Raw genomic sequence first — 12,288 nt, forward strand, 5'->3', positions numbered from 1 at the left:
TATTCATTAAGAGACAAAAGGAAAATGGAGAGCTCCTCTCGCGCGCAGGAACTATTTGGAGGACACCTGACTACTTTTGAAAAATCTAGGAATTACAACCAATGATGGCTAGATGTGGGACCTTTCTGTTGCATTTCAAATATGGTGGTAGAATTATTTTTATTTTTTTAAGTAAGCAGAAATGAATAGGGTCTGATTTAAAAATAAAATGTTTTAAATAAATTGTTTACATTTTAATAAAAAATTAATTCACTGAGTAAATCTAACATCTCTATTCTCGAGCTGCAACACACAGACATGTACGGAGTTTGTGTCAAAGGACATAGAGATTAATACATCATTATTCGACGTAGCTACCCCGTGTCTGCCCCTGCTCTTGTTTGTTGTGATGCTGAAATGTACATTCAATGGGATTAAGTGCCAGCAGTTCACTCGCATTTGCTAGTGAAAGAAATGAAATGCGAATACGAAAAATGACTGGTCTCATTTGTGCGAGTGTGATATACATTTAATTCTGCATTGTATTTTCCACCTAACATTACGAGGATCACGCAACCTGATAGACTGTAATTATGATCCACGTCATAAAAAGCATTACACAACTATAATCAAAAGTAAATATAAACATCTTGGCATTACATGGAGTCGGGAGTTTAGAAGACTGCGTGATGAAGAGTGAATGAGTGTCCGGTATTAGCTATAGAGGCAATGCTTCTAAAATGCCTTTGCACTAGATTTGAGATATTATCAATTTAGAAAATCTCAAATCATGTATGCGCCGCAAAGAACTACAATAGGCACGTTTACAGCGTTCAGATTCCCTTTGCCGTAGCCTGCTTAAGCTTTGTGTAGCCAGTTTGCGGTCAGTGTCGATGCAGTCTTTTGTCTGTATGTTTATTCCATTAAACAATCTGCTAATTCCACAAAACATATATTTATTTTATATGTTCTGTACTTATCAGTATGAATCTTTTATTTATGTTTTGTAAATACCTTTTCAGAGGACTGAACTGAACCAGGTGTGATCCATAATGTTTGTCTAAGAACATGAATCTCCAATTTGCCACGAGCGTCTGGTACTCTAAAAAGTTGGACATGGTTGGCAGGTCTGGAAAGTCACATGAGAAGTGGCCAACGTATATTCCCTACAAAGCACTGTACATGAGATTAATGGATGGATTTATTCTAAACACAGTTGAGTAATAGGCCTAGTATTATATTTGGCTTTGGGGGGTTGCAGCAGTTCAATGCATAACTCTAAAGTCATTAGTGTATGCGTGTCTCCCATGAAGGCAAGTGAACAAGTACACACAGGGTAGAGAATCGGGAGAAGGGAGATGAAGGCTCAGAGGGAAAGCATGCATGTGTGACTGATGCTACCCAACCTCTCTAGATGGAGCTGTACATTCACAGAGAGGAGATGGAGAAACAAAAAATATCATATTTGCCCTCCATCCTCATATCCTGCAGCAATGCAAGATGATGCAGGGGGGGCAGTAATCCTAAGGTTAACCCACTCCAGAGTGCTCTGTGCCAGGCAGCCCTGATGGATGTGCTGACTGGGTGATGTCATCAGTCCAACTCTGCTGCCTGACCGTCACTACCACTATTGTTCTGCTCTCTGTGCTAAGGCTCCGTTTATATTCAGTATCATCTGAGATTCTTGCTCTCTATCTTTCTAGTTATCTCTCTCCCTTGAGATGCTGTCTCTTTTCTTCTCAATTTATGTCAAACTGTTGAATGAAGACCTCATGAGACATCAGTGTTTTTAGGCAGCAAGGCAGTAAAGTAAGGAGAGTTCCATACATCTACAGGGAAATTCCTTGATCGTCATCCCTCAAATCCATTTCAGCTGTGGCTGCGGTCTCTTAATGCTTAAGATAATCATACACTCCAGTGCCTGACAGCCAAACTGATACAGTGTGAGAGGATAAATCTGTATTCCTCTCTTGTCTTAACTTGCAGGGTAAACCATTTGCTTGAGAAGAGCCAAAGTGGGTTCTTAGTGGAAAATCTATGTAGTACAGAGATGAGTGGCCTTAAAAGTTCAAGTGAGTTGGTGTTGTTGGCATGGTATGGGTTGGACAGCCCAAACTTGTGAACCGTGATGGGTGCGTGGGCCGTGGATGGATTTCATGTCTGTGGCGGACCGGACTAGGAGCCCCAGGGCGGTGGGGCAGCCAGGCTGCTCGATGGGGCTGAAGGACACAGTGTCCTGGTTCAAAAGGATATATAGGCAGGGGATGCTTGCCACTCTCCAGACTGGCTCCCGGTGAGGGCATGAAGAGCTGCTTGAGAGGAGGCAAGAGAGCCAGGCTGTTACGTCTCATACAGGGTAACACAGGTGAGGTACTGCAGGTGAAGTACTGCAGGAGAACCGGTGAGTTATTGTCCTGAATAGTATTTTTTTTAAATCGAGTCTAGTTGTTGTACAAGTTTGGATTGTTGTTTAATGATTGATTACAAAGACTGCATTTTCTTTATCAATCTACTTGCTTCCAAGTGGTGGATTCTCTGCAGTTCAAGTGAGGGGAAGACTTGTTCTTCAAGTTTTTAAATGGTGGAGCAGAGAAGTTTTCAGAATCTGACAAATATTCTCAGTGTGATTGAAATAAAATGTGTGTGGAGCAGAGAGGATCTGATAACCATTCCAGAGTTGACCATGTTGGTTATTGTTGACCAGGAACGCTGTTCATTGGATCACACGGTGGGTCGTCCATGTTAGGCAGTAGATTGGACATTGATCCATCGTGTGGTTTGGTCAGAGCAAAGCACACCAGAGGAAAACAGGTCAGTGGTCCACTAATCTGAGAAACATATAATTTCCTCTCCTCTCTGTCCTCGCTGCCCCTTATCTCCTAATCCCAATCCCTGTTTAATTAAAACTGTGAGGATGACATCAAAAACCTTGTTGGGATGACTTGGAAATCCTTTTTGGGAGAACACTGACGCAAGGTTCTCCTACGAGTTTGTAAGTCCTTGCTCTGAACTCTGAGTGTTAGTAGGTGTGTGTGCTTTCAGTAAAGACATTCAACTCTACACGATGCAACGGCAGCCAGATCAGTTAATTTCATCTGCTTCAGTAACAGTGCATTATTAGACCCCCCCCCCCCCCCCTGAATGGGAAGATATCAGAATCAGTTAAGCTAAGTGCAGCTGGACAAATAAACAACATTAGGCTGTGAGTGGAATGGCCAGACGGAATAGATCCCTGCACACACCAACATTATTTCTGGACATTGCTGAAACAATTCTTTCCACGCACCACTCTGAATACAACTCAATCACCCGGTGGGCTACTCCAGTGGACGGCCATGTTGCTTACTCTGGCATCCAACAGCCATGTCATTTCCTATGGCTGGATCCAGACTACTCACTCATTATTTTAATTTGAGTTATTTAATCATTTCATGATTTGTTTTATTTGTGTTTTTGTTTTTCTTTCAACCCTTTTGTACTGGTCCATTCTACAAAAAACGCCATCACGCAACGCTATCCTGTTGTCATGCCAACATACCCTTCCACTCCCTCCTTCACCATTCCTTGTTCTGATTGGTCCTTCCAATTCTTACTTCCCTGTTGGCCCTGCTCCTTGCCTCGCCCCTTTCCACTCCAAATGCATGTTCCTTCCTGGTTGGAGATTGCAGAGTGCACTGTAGCCCCAGTAGCAATGGAGGACAGTGACCATGAGGCTCACTCATCATCAGATGACCTGGACTCCGCCCCGCCATCCCCTGGCCACACCAGGGACCACCACCATGAGCCCGAACAGGTACCAGTGACCAGACAAGGTCTGGGTCAAAGAATATGTCAAATACTTTCCAGATATTTGAGCTGCTGTGCTTGATTTAGTTGGACTGACACAGTGAATGGAACAAATGGAATAGTCCAGAAAGTTCAAAATTTCAAGCTAAATCAAGTGCACCTCAAATACTTTTAAGTATTTTCCATATTTCTATTGTTCTCTCAGTGAACCCCCCCCCCCCCTTAAACCCGATCCCCTGTTGTCACACACAACACAGGGATGTTGTTGTGGCAGGAGGTTTCATACTGGTGCTCTCCATATGTACAGTGGAACCACAATTAGCCCTCTGTCGGCATGCAGGGATAATCTCCTATTATCCTGAGAACCATGTGGAAGGACAATCTAATGTTCATACATACCAAGGACTGGCAACAATGTACTTGAAAATTGTAATTTAATTGTCCACATGCTTTAGACTCCCTTTCTAGTTTACTAGTTCCTGTTTGAACCAGTTATTTGTGCAAAAAAGTAGTTGTTTACTATTGATCCAAAGAAAGAACAGCCCAATAGGCTGTGTGTCTGTTCGCAGGAGCTTAAACTTGGAAGAACACCAATGTATCATCATGACTGTGTCCGCTCTAGATTAGCTCTCAAAACTTAACATCACTATTGAGCAGAGATATGGGCCGATAACTCCAGTTTACTCTGATTGCTATGGTTCCCCTAGAGCTAAGTCACTCTGGATAAGAGTGTCTGCTAAATTACTCAAATGTACAGTCGGGAAGTATTCAGACCCCTTTTTTCACATTTTGTTACTTTACAGCCTTATTCTAAAATGTATTAAGTCATTTTCCCCCCTCATCAATCTACACATAATACCCCATAATGACAAAACTAAAAAACGTTAGACATTTTTGCAAATGTATTAAACAGAAATACCTTATTTACATAAGTATTCAGACGCTTTTCTATGAGACTCGAAATTGAGCTCAGGTGCATCCTGTTTCCATTGATCATCCTTGAGATGTTTCTACAATTTGATTGGAGTCCCGCTGTGGTAAATTAAATTGATTGGACATGATTTGGAAAGGCACACATCTGTCTATATAAGGTCCCATCGTTGACAGTGCACGTCAGAGTAAAAACCAAGCCATGAGGTCGAAGGAATTGTCCATAGAGCTCCGAGACAGGATTGTGTCGAGGCACAGATCTGGGGAAGGGTACCAAAAAATATCTGCAGTATTGTAGGTTCCAAGTACACAGTGGCCTCAATAATTCTTAAATGGAAGAAGTTTGGAACCAGCAAGACTCTTTCTACAGCTGGCCGTCCGGCCAAACTGAGCAATTGAGGGAGAAGGGCCTTAGTCACGGAGGTGACCAAGAACCCAATGGTCACTTTGATAGAGCTCCAGAGTTCCTCTGTGGAGTTGGGAGAAACTTCCAGAATGACAACCATCTCTGCAGCACTCCACCAATCAGGCCTTCATGGTAGGTTGGCCAGACCGAAGCCACTCTTCACTAAAAGGTACATGACAGCCAGCTTGGAGTTTGCCAAAAGGCACCAAAACGACTCATGAGAAACAAGATTCTCTGGTCTGATGAAACCAAGATTGAACTCTTTGGCCTGAATGCCAAACTTCACGTCTGGAGGAAACCTGGCACCATCCCTACGGTGAAGAATGGAGGTGGCAGCATCATGCTGTGGGGATGTTTTTCAGCAGCAGGGACTGGGAGACTAGTCAGGATCAAGCGACAGATGAACAGAGAAAAGTACAGAGAGATCCTTGATGAAAACCTGCTCCAGAGCTCTCAGGACCAAAGACTGGGGCGAAGTTTCAACTTCCAACAGGACAACGACCCTAAGCACACAGCCAATACAACGCAGAAGTGGCTTCGGGACAAGTCTCTGAATGTCCTTGAGTGGCCCAGCCAGATCCCGGACATGAACCAGATCGAACATCTCTGGAGAGACCTGAAAATAGCTGTGCGACGACGCTCTCCATCCAACCCTACTGAGCTTGAGAGGATCTGCAGAGAAGAATGGGAGAAACTCCACAAATCCAGGTGTGCCAAGCTTGTAGCATCATACCCAAGACGACTTGCGGCTGTAATCACTGCCGAAGTACTTTGTTGAAGCACCTGAGTAGAGGGTCTGAATACTTATGTAAATGTAATATGGAAGTTTTATTTTACATTTCTAAAAAACTGTTTTTGCTTTGTCATTGTGGGGTATTCTGTGTAGACTGAAAAAAATCTATTTTAGAATAAGGCTGTAACGTAACAAAATGTGCAAAAGTCAAGGGGTCTGAATACTTCCCGACTGCACTCTAAATGTAAAATAGCCTCTTAGCCTTCTCAATACACTGTAATATTCATAGTAGAGCAGGCTGGGGATTCTTTACACAAACTGGGGCAGAAAGGACGTGCATGGCTGTGGTAACTTGAGCATCAGCCCTAAGGACATGAGCACCAATCTGCATCTCAAATGGCATCCTATTCTTTATACAGTGTACTTCTTTTGACCAGGGCCCATAGGGAATAGGGTGCCTTTTGGGATGGAACACTAGTCTGTAGTCTGAACTCCAGGGAGGGATATCCCTTTACAGTTTCAACTACACACAGAGGCTCTGCCTTTGTTGGTGTCATGAATTGTAGGTATTGTCATCAGGTAAGGTAGATGGTTTACTCTTGTGGTTTGGGAAAAGGCATAGATGGGAATAAAATAACATGTAGTTATGATTGACAGGTTTAGGTAGATTTGAAAATGAGTGCTGTTACTAATCACCACAAATTGATCAGTCATTGTGTAAATGACATTTGAGGTGACATGTTTAACACCAATAGGTTTTTATCAGGTTTCCTCTGTCTACCAGTATGTGTTGAGTGACACACCCATATGAATAGATGATGTCATGTTTGAGTCCTTGTTGATGTCATAAGAAGGTGTGTGTGTTCATGACTGTTTGCGTTTGAAGCTGTATGACACCATATACCACAGCAATTCATTTGAGCAGTCTTCTAGTAATCAAGAGGGTTCATTAATCATTTAGAGGTTAATTTCCTTTAGCTCTACTCAATCAAATCATATTTTGTTGTGTAACCTGTTAAACGGTTGCCTACACTCTTTATCATCCACGTGGCTACAGTACTGTACCTTCTATTGAATTGTGATGTCCCAGTTTGCGTCCCAAATTGCAGCCTATTCCCTATGTAGTGCACTACTTTTGACCAGGGCCCATAGAGAATAGGGTGCCACCCAGACTCCAGAGTCTACCATACCAAGGCTGAAGCTGCTGAGCAGGAAGAATCTTTACGGCCAGCTGCCACGGCACTACACTTTAAACAAGATGTATCCTCCCATTTCCTACAAGTTCAGGAAGGTCAATGACGTCGTGCTGTCCTTGAGCTGTTCTTGTCTATTAATGTTCTATATTATGTCATGTTTTGTTTGGACCCCAGGAAAAGTAGCTGCTGCTTCAGCAACAGCTAATTGGGATCCTAATAGAATACTAATACTCAAATGATGAGTTATCTACTCTATCAGAGGACACTATAGGTTCTATTTTTGGCGCTCTATATTGTATTGGACAGAGTGAGTGTGTTCTCTCGCGTCAGAATCAGAGGGTGTGCTTGTTATCAGTTTGATGGCCATCAGAGACCTCTTCTTCCTCGGCATTCCTCCCATCAGCACAAATATTTACCCTCCCCTCTTACGTTGTTAACCTTGTAGCTTCTCTGGTGGTCTCTCTAGTGAATCAGTCAGTCGATATCTTCTTTCCTCGCTGTCTCTTAGTGTAAATCTTCTCTAAACCCTAGAGAACTAGGCCTACCTTGCACTTAATGATTTCTTAGGTTGTTTCTCTCCATCAAAACATTCAGTGTCTATAACCACTCTGCATTTTCTTCTTTTTTCCTGTTGATCCCTATGTTCCCCCTGTTACCTTTGCTCATTGTTTTCCTTCCGATCTATATTAACCCTCCCTCCTGCTCCAACCTTTGCTCCCCTCTGTCCATTCTTCTCTGCATCACCTTCCCACTCACCCGCACCGCTCCTGCTCCCCCCCCCCCCCCCTCCTCCTCTTAGCACTCAAGCCATTCCATTGATGATTCTGAGACTCTGAGTTGGAGAACATCATGCAACAAGACCCCACCACAGCGGGGACCACCCTCACCCGCCTCTGGGCGGCTATGAGCACAGCCCCTACCATGAGCACTCCCACCCGGTGGACAGGGAGGTGGAGGGTGGCGACACCCCGGGACGCCCACCTTTTTGCGGCCCCCACTGCGGGTGGCAGAGCCCAGTCAGACAACCAGGGCGTAGGAGGCTGCAGTTGGGTGAATGTGGGATGGTGGATCACTATGAACTGCAGTCTCCCCTCAGTCCCACCGGCCCAAGAGCCCCTGGGGCCGCTTTGACCCCTACGACTTTCAGAGGTAACTTCAGGCCAGGTGGACCGTTTAGGGTGTAGAGACCAGAGGCAACACTATGGGCAATGTGGGTTGGGTTAATCACCTCTCCAGTCCAAAGAGGCTGTGCTTTAGCCCCAGAGGAGCACTAGCAGCAGGTTTCAGGCCATTTCCAGTGGTGTTACGTGGAACCTTTGGTTGCGTGTCTGGCGATTCCTCAGTTTGTGGCTTTCGCTTTGAAACTGATGTTGGTCAAAGATGGTAGTGTGTTCTGGGTGTTGACAATGGCTTCATTCAATACCCTACTATCTGTTGAAATGGCTTTAGGTTGAAGACATGTATTTATGTGTGGTAGGTGTTACCTTTTTTATTTAGAATGATTACTGTAACTCGCAATGTGCCGCCACCGAGATTGAGCGGCGTGTTGTTAAAAGGCGTCTGTGTTTCTTTTGGCTTTCACAGGACGCAAGACAAGGACTATGTGGGCTTTGGCCACACTGCCAAACCAGGTGCACCGTAAGTCTGTTAAGAAGGGCTTTGACTTCACCTGATGGTAGCAGGGGAGTCTGGTCTGGGCAAGTCCACCCTGGTCAACAGCCTCTTCCTCACAGACCTCTACAAGGACAGGAAGCTACTCAACGCTGAGGGTGAGGCGGCCATTTTGGTGTCTCATCTTCTGAATAAATTAATGAATGATATAAATGGCCAGCTGCTAAGGAAATGTGTGTTTTAACCCCAGAGCGGATCACTCAGACAGTGGAGATCACTAAACACACAGTGGACATTGAGGAGAAGGGCGTGAAGCTGAAGCTCACCATCGTAGACACCCCTGGCTTTGGAGACGCTGTCAATAACACTGAATGGTATATGTCAAACATCCTTCCTTCATAGGACTCTTCTTTGGTGTCAGGAAAACATGAAACAACTCAACTCCTATTATGATCCTAAGGCAGAGCTGAGTAAGTTCGAGGTATTGAGTTGATCTTAACCTTTGGATATACACGGTAGTCTTCAATACAGTCGTCAAACTTTTATTGCAATTAGGCTTTGTATTGTTACATGAAGCAGTTTGAGGTACAGTTGCAGTATAGCTCAGTATACAGTAGGGGAATGACTGTCTGCATTGCCTCAGTGCTGGTGTGTCTCTGTGTCTCCCCCACCGCCCTAGCTGGAAGTCAGTGGCGGACTACATCGACCAGCAGTTTGAGCAGTACTTCAGGGACGAGAGTGGACTGAACAGGAAGAACATCCAAGATAACAGAGTCCACTGCTGCCTCTACTTCATCTCTCCCTTCGGACACGGGTACGTCAGCTACGACATGTTGTCTCTGTCTCAATACTCTTTAAATGGAGTCCTTCTATTGAGACAGACGTATTGGCTGTGTCTCAATGCTCTTAGAATTGTTTCCTTTCCCCTTCTACCGTCCTTCCTTGAGTACCACCGAGAGGGTTTCCACTATGCACCATGTTGGTTTGCACCATGTTCCATGCATTCTAAATGCATTGGGTTTCCGTGGAATCTAGAACCACCCTGCTCTGCTGCCTCTAGGGAAATCTCCATCTGGTGCAGTGCTAAATGTTCTATCCATTTTGAGGGGCAGATGCTGCAGTACTGAACTTTCTCTCCACTTGTCGGTGTAAATGCTGATGCAGTACTTTTGTCTGAGCTTACGGTCTGTTTTACTCCGCTGTGTTCATTGAAAGGAAAAATCTTGAGCACCGTCATTAGCGCTTAAGCACTGCTGCAAACCTGTAATAAGGAAACAACTCCCTCTGCTGACCAATATTAGATACTACTACAATCCTTGAAAATATGGTGTATGCAGATTACCTTAATTTGGATTACTGTAATTATCTCTTAACCATATCAAAGTTTTGTCAGTGTTGTCTATGCCCATGTTTCCACATGTACAGTGTGTTTTTTGGTTGTTTTCTCAGTGTTTACTTGTTGTCCCTAATTCTAAGTTGCTCTGGTCATTTACTCTGCTAAATTACAAAACATTTATGTCATATCTTGTTGTCTTGTATCTGTCTCAGTCTGAGGCCTCTGGATGTGGAGTTTATGAAGGCCCTTCATGAGAAGGTCAACATTGTGCCAATCCTGGCCAAGGCAGATACACTCACACCCACCGAGGTCAAGAAAAAGAAATTCAAGGCAAGCCACTCTCTAACTGGCTTTTCTATCTGTGTCTGCTTGTCTGAATACCATGGCTCTGTACAAATAAGAAATGGACAGGGGACATTGGTTTCAGCACATTTCTGAAACCAATTTTTATTTCCAGGTGACCGTTTTGTTGGATTTGTTTTTGCTCCTTGTTCTTTTGTCCATCCTCAATCACAGGATTTAAAACAGTAGTTGAATGTTCTCTTCCTCTTCTCTCTATCCCTCCATCTTCCTGTAGATCCGAGAGGAGATCCAGCAGTATGGGATTAAGATCTACCAGTTCCCAGACTGTGACTCTGATGAGGATGAGGACTTCAAACAGCAGGATCAGGAGCTCAAGGTGAACCAAGGTGAACCATTTATCCAAACCTCATATCACTAGTTGAGGAAGTATGCAACATAAAGGACACTGTCATCATAAGCAAACTGTCTGCAATACAGAAATGCAGGGTAGGAAACCAGATTAAGATGATGTCCGTAACCTGTTATTATTGAGCACACAGCTTGAAAAGTATCAGTTTGTGAATTCTTATTATTGTGTGCACCGGTGCATTAGAGGGCAGGCTGTGGCTGTGCACCAGACAGGCCGAATGGTTTTGGTAGATAAATGGTGTCTCAGTCTCTCCCCCTCATAGAACCGTGTCTGTGACCTCTATGTGCCCTGACGGTTGTGCTCGTTCCATTCCAAGTAGGGGGAGAGAGAGAGCGATGGAGAAATGGGTAGATCTGCAATGCAGCATTTTCCAACTGCCTCTTACTCATCATAACCACAGATATATTCCTCCCTCTTTGTACTTTATTCACTTCATTCATATTCACCTCTCTTGCTCTCTCTCCTACCCCTGTCTCCCTCCTCCAGGACAGTATACCGTTTGCGGTGATCGGCAGCAACACGGTGGTGGAGGCCAAAGGGAAGAGGGTCCGTGGTGTCTGTATCCCTGGGGCATCGTGGAAGGTAACCCTGTTACACCATTATTTAGTTATTGTGTGTCGGGGTCTTATTATGTTAGGGTTGACCTGGGATGTGGACATGAAGCTAGGTTAGGGTATTGGTGTAGACTAGGGTTAGGGTATTGGTTGTAGACTAGGGTTGGGTATTGGTTGTAGACTAGGGTTAGGGTATTGGTTGTAGACTAGGGTATTGGTTGTAGACTAGGGTATTGGTTGTAGACTAGGGTATTGGTTGTAGACTAGGGTATTGGTTGTAGACTAGGGTATTGTTGTAGACTAGGGTATTGGTTGTAGACTAGGGTATTGGTTGTAGACTAGGGTATTGGTTGTAGACTAGGGTATTGGTTGTAGACTAGGGTATTGGTTGTAGACTAGGGTATTGGTTGTAGACTAGGGTATTGGTTGTAGACTAGGGTATTGGTTGTAGACTAGGGTATTGGTTTGTAGACTAGGGTAGTGGTTGTAGACTAGGGTAGTGGTTGTAGACTAGGGTAGTGGTTGTAGACTAGGGTATTGGTTGTAGATAGGGTTTGGTTGTAGACTAGGGTATTGGTTGTAGACTAGGGTATTGGTTGTAGACTAGGGTTATTGGTTTGTAGACTAGGGTATTGGTTGTAGACTAGGGTTATTGGTTGTAGACTAGGGTTTGGTTGTGACTAGGGTTAGGGTAGTGGTTGTAGACTAGGGTTAGGGTAGTGGTTGTAGACTAGGGTTAGGGTAGTGGTTTGTAGACTGGGGTTAGGGTAGTGGTTGTAGACTAGGGTTAGGGTAGTGTTGTAGACTAGGGTTAGGGTAGTGGTTGTAGACTAGGGTTAGGGTAGTGGTTGTAGACTAGGGTTAGGGTAGTGGTTGTAGACTAGGTTAGGGTAGTGGTTGTAGACTAGGGTTAGGGTAGTGGTTGTAGACTAGGGTTAGGGTATTGGTTGTAGACTAGGGGTTAGGGTATTTGGTTGTAGACTAGGGTATTGGTTGTAGACTAGGGTTAGGGTAGTGGTTGTAGACTAGGGTATTGGGTTTGTAA

General features: G+C 44.3%; 1 protein-coding gene and 1 pseudogene across 1 annotated transcript in view; both read left to right on the plus strand.

The window, feature by feature from the left end:
* limk1a (LIM domain kinase 1a) overlaps nucleotides 1–12,288 on the plus strand; it is a 526,526-nt gene that overhangs the window by 132,042 nt on the left and 382,196 nt on the right. The window lies entirely within an intron of this gene.
* LOC111959188 (septin-5-like) overlaps nucleotides 2,238–12,288 on the plus strand; it is a 13,451-nt pseudogene continuing 3,400 nt past the window's right edge.

This window comes from Salvelinus sp. IW2-2015, linkage group LG4p, assembly GCF_002910315.2.
Source record: "Salvelinus sp. IW2-2015 linkage group LG4p, ASM291031v2, whole genome shotgun sequence".
NCBI lineage: Eukaryota > Metazoa > Chordata > Actinopteri > Salmoniformes > Salmonidae > Salvelinus > Salvelinus sp. IW2-2015.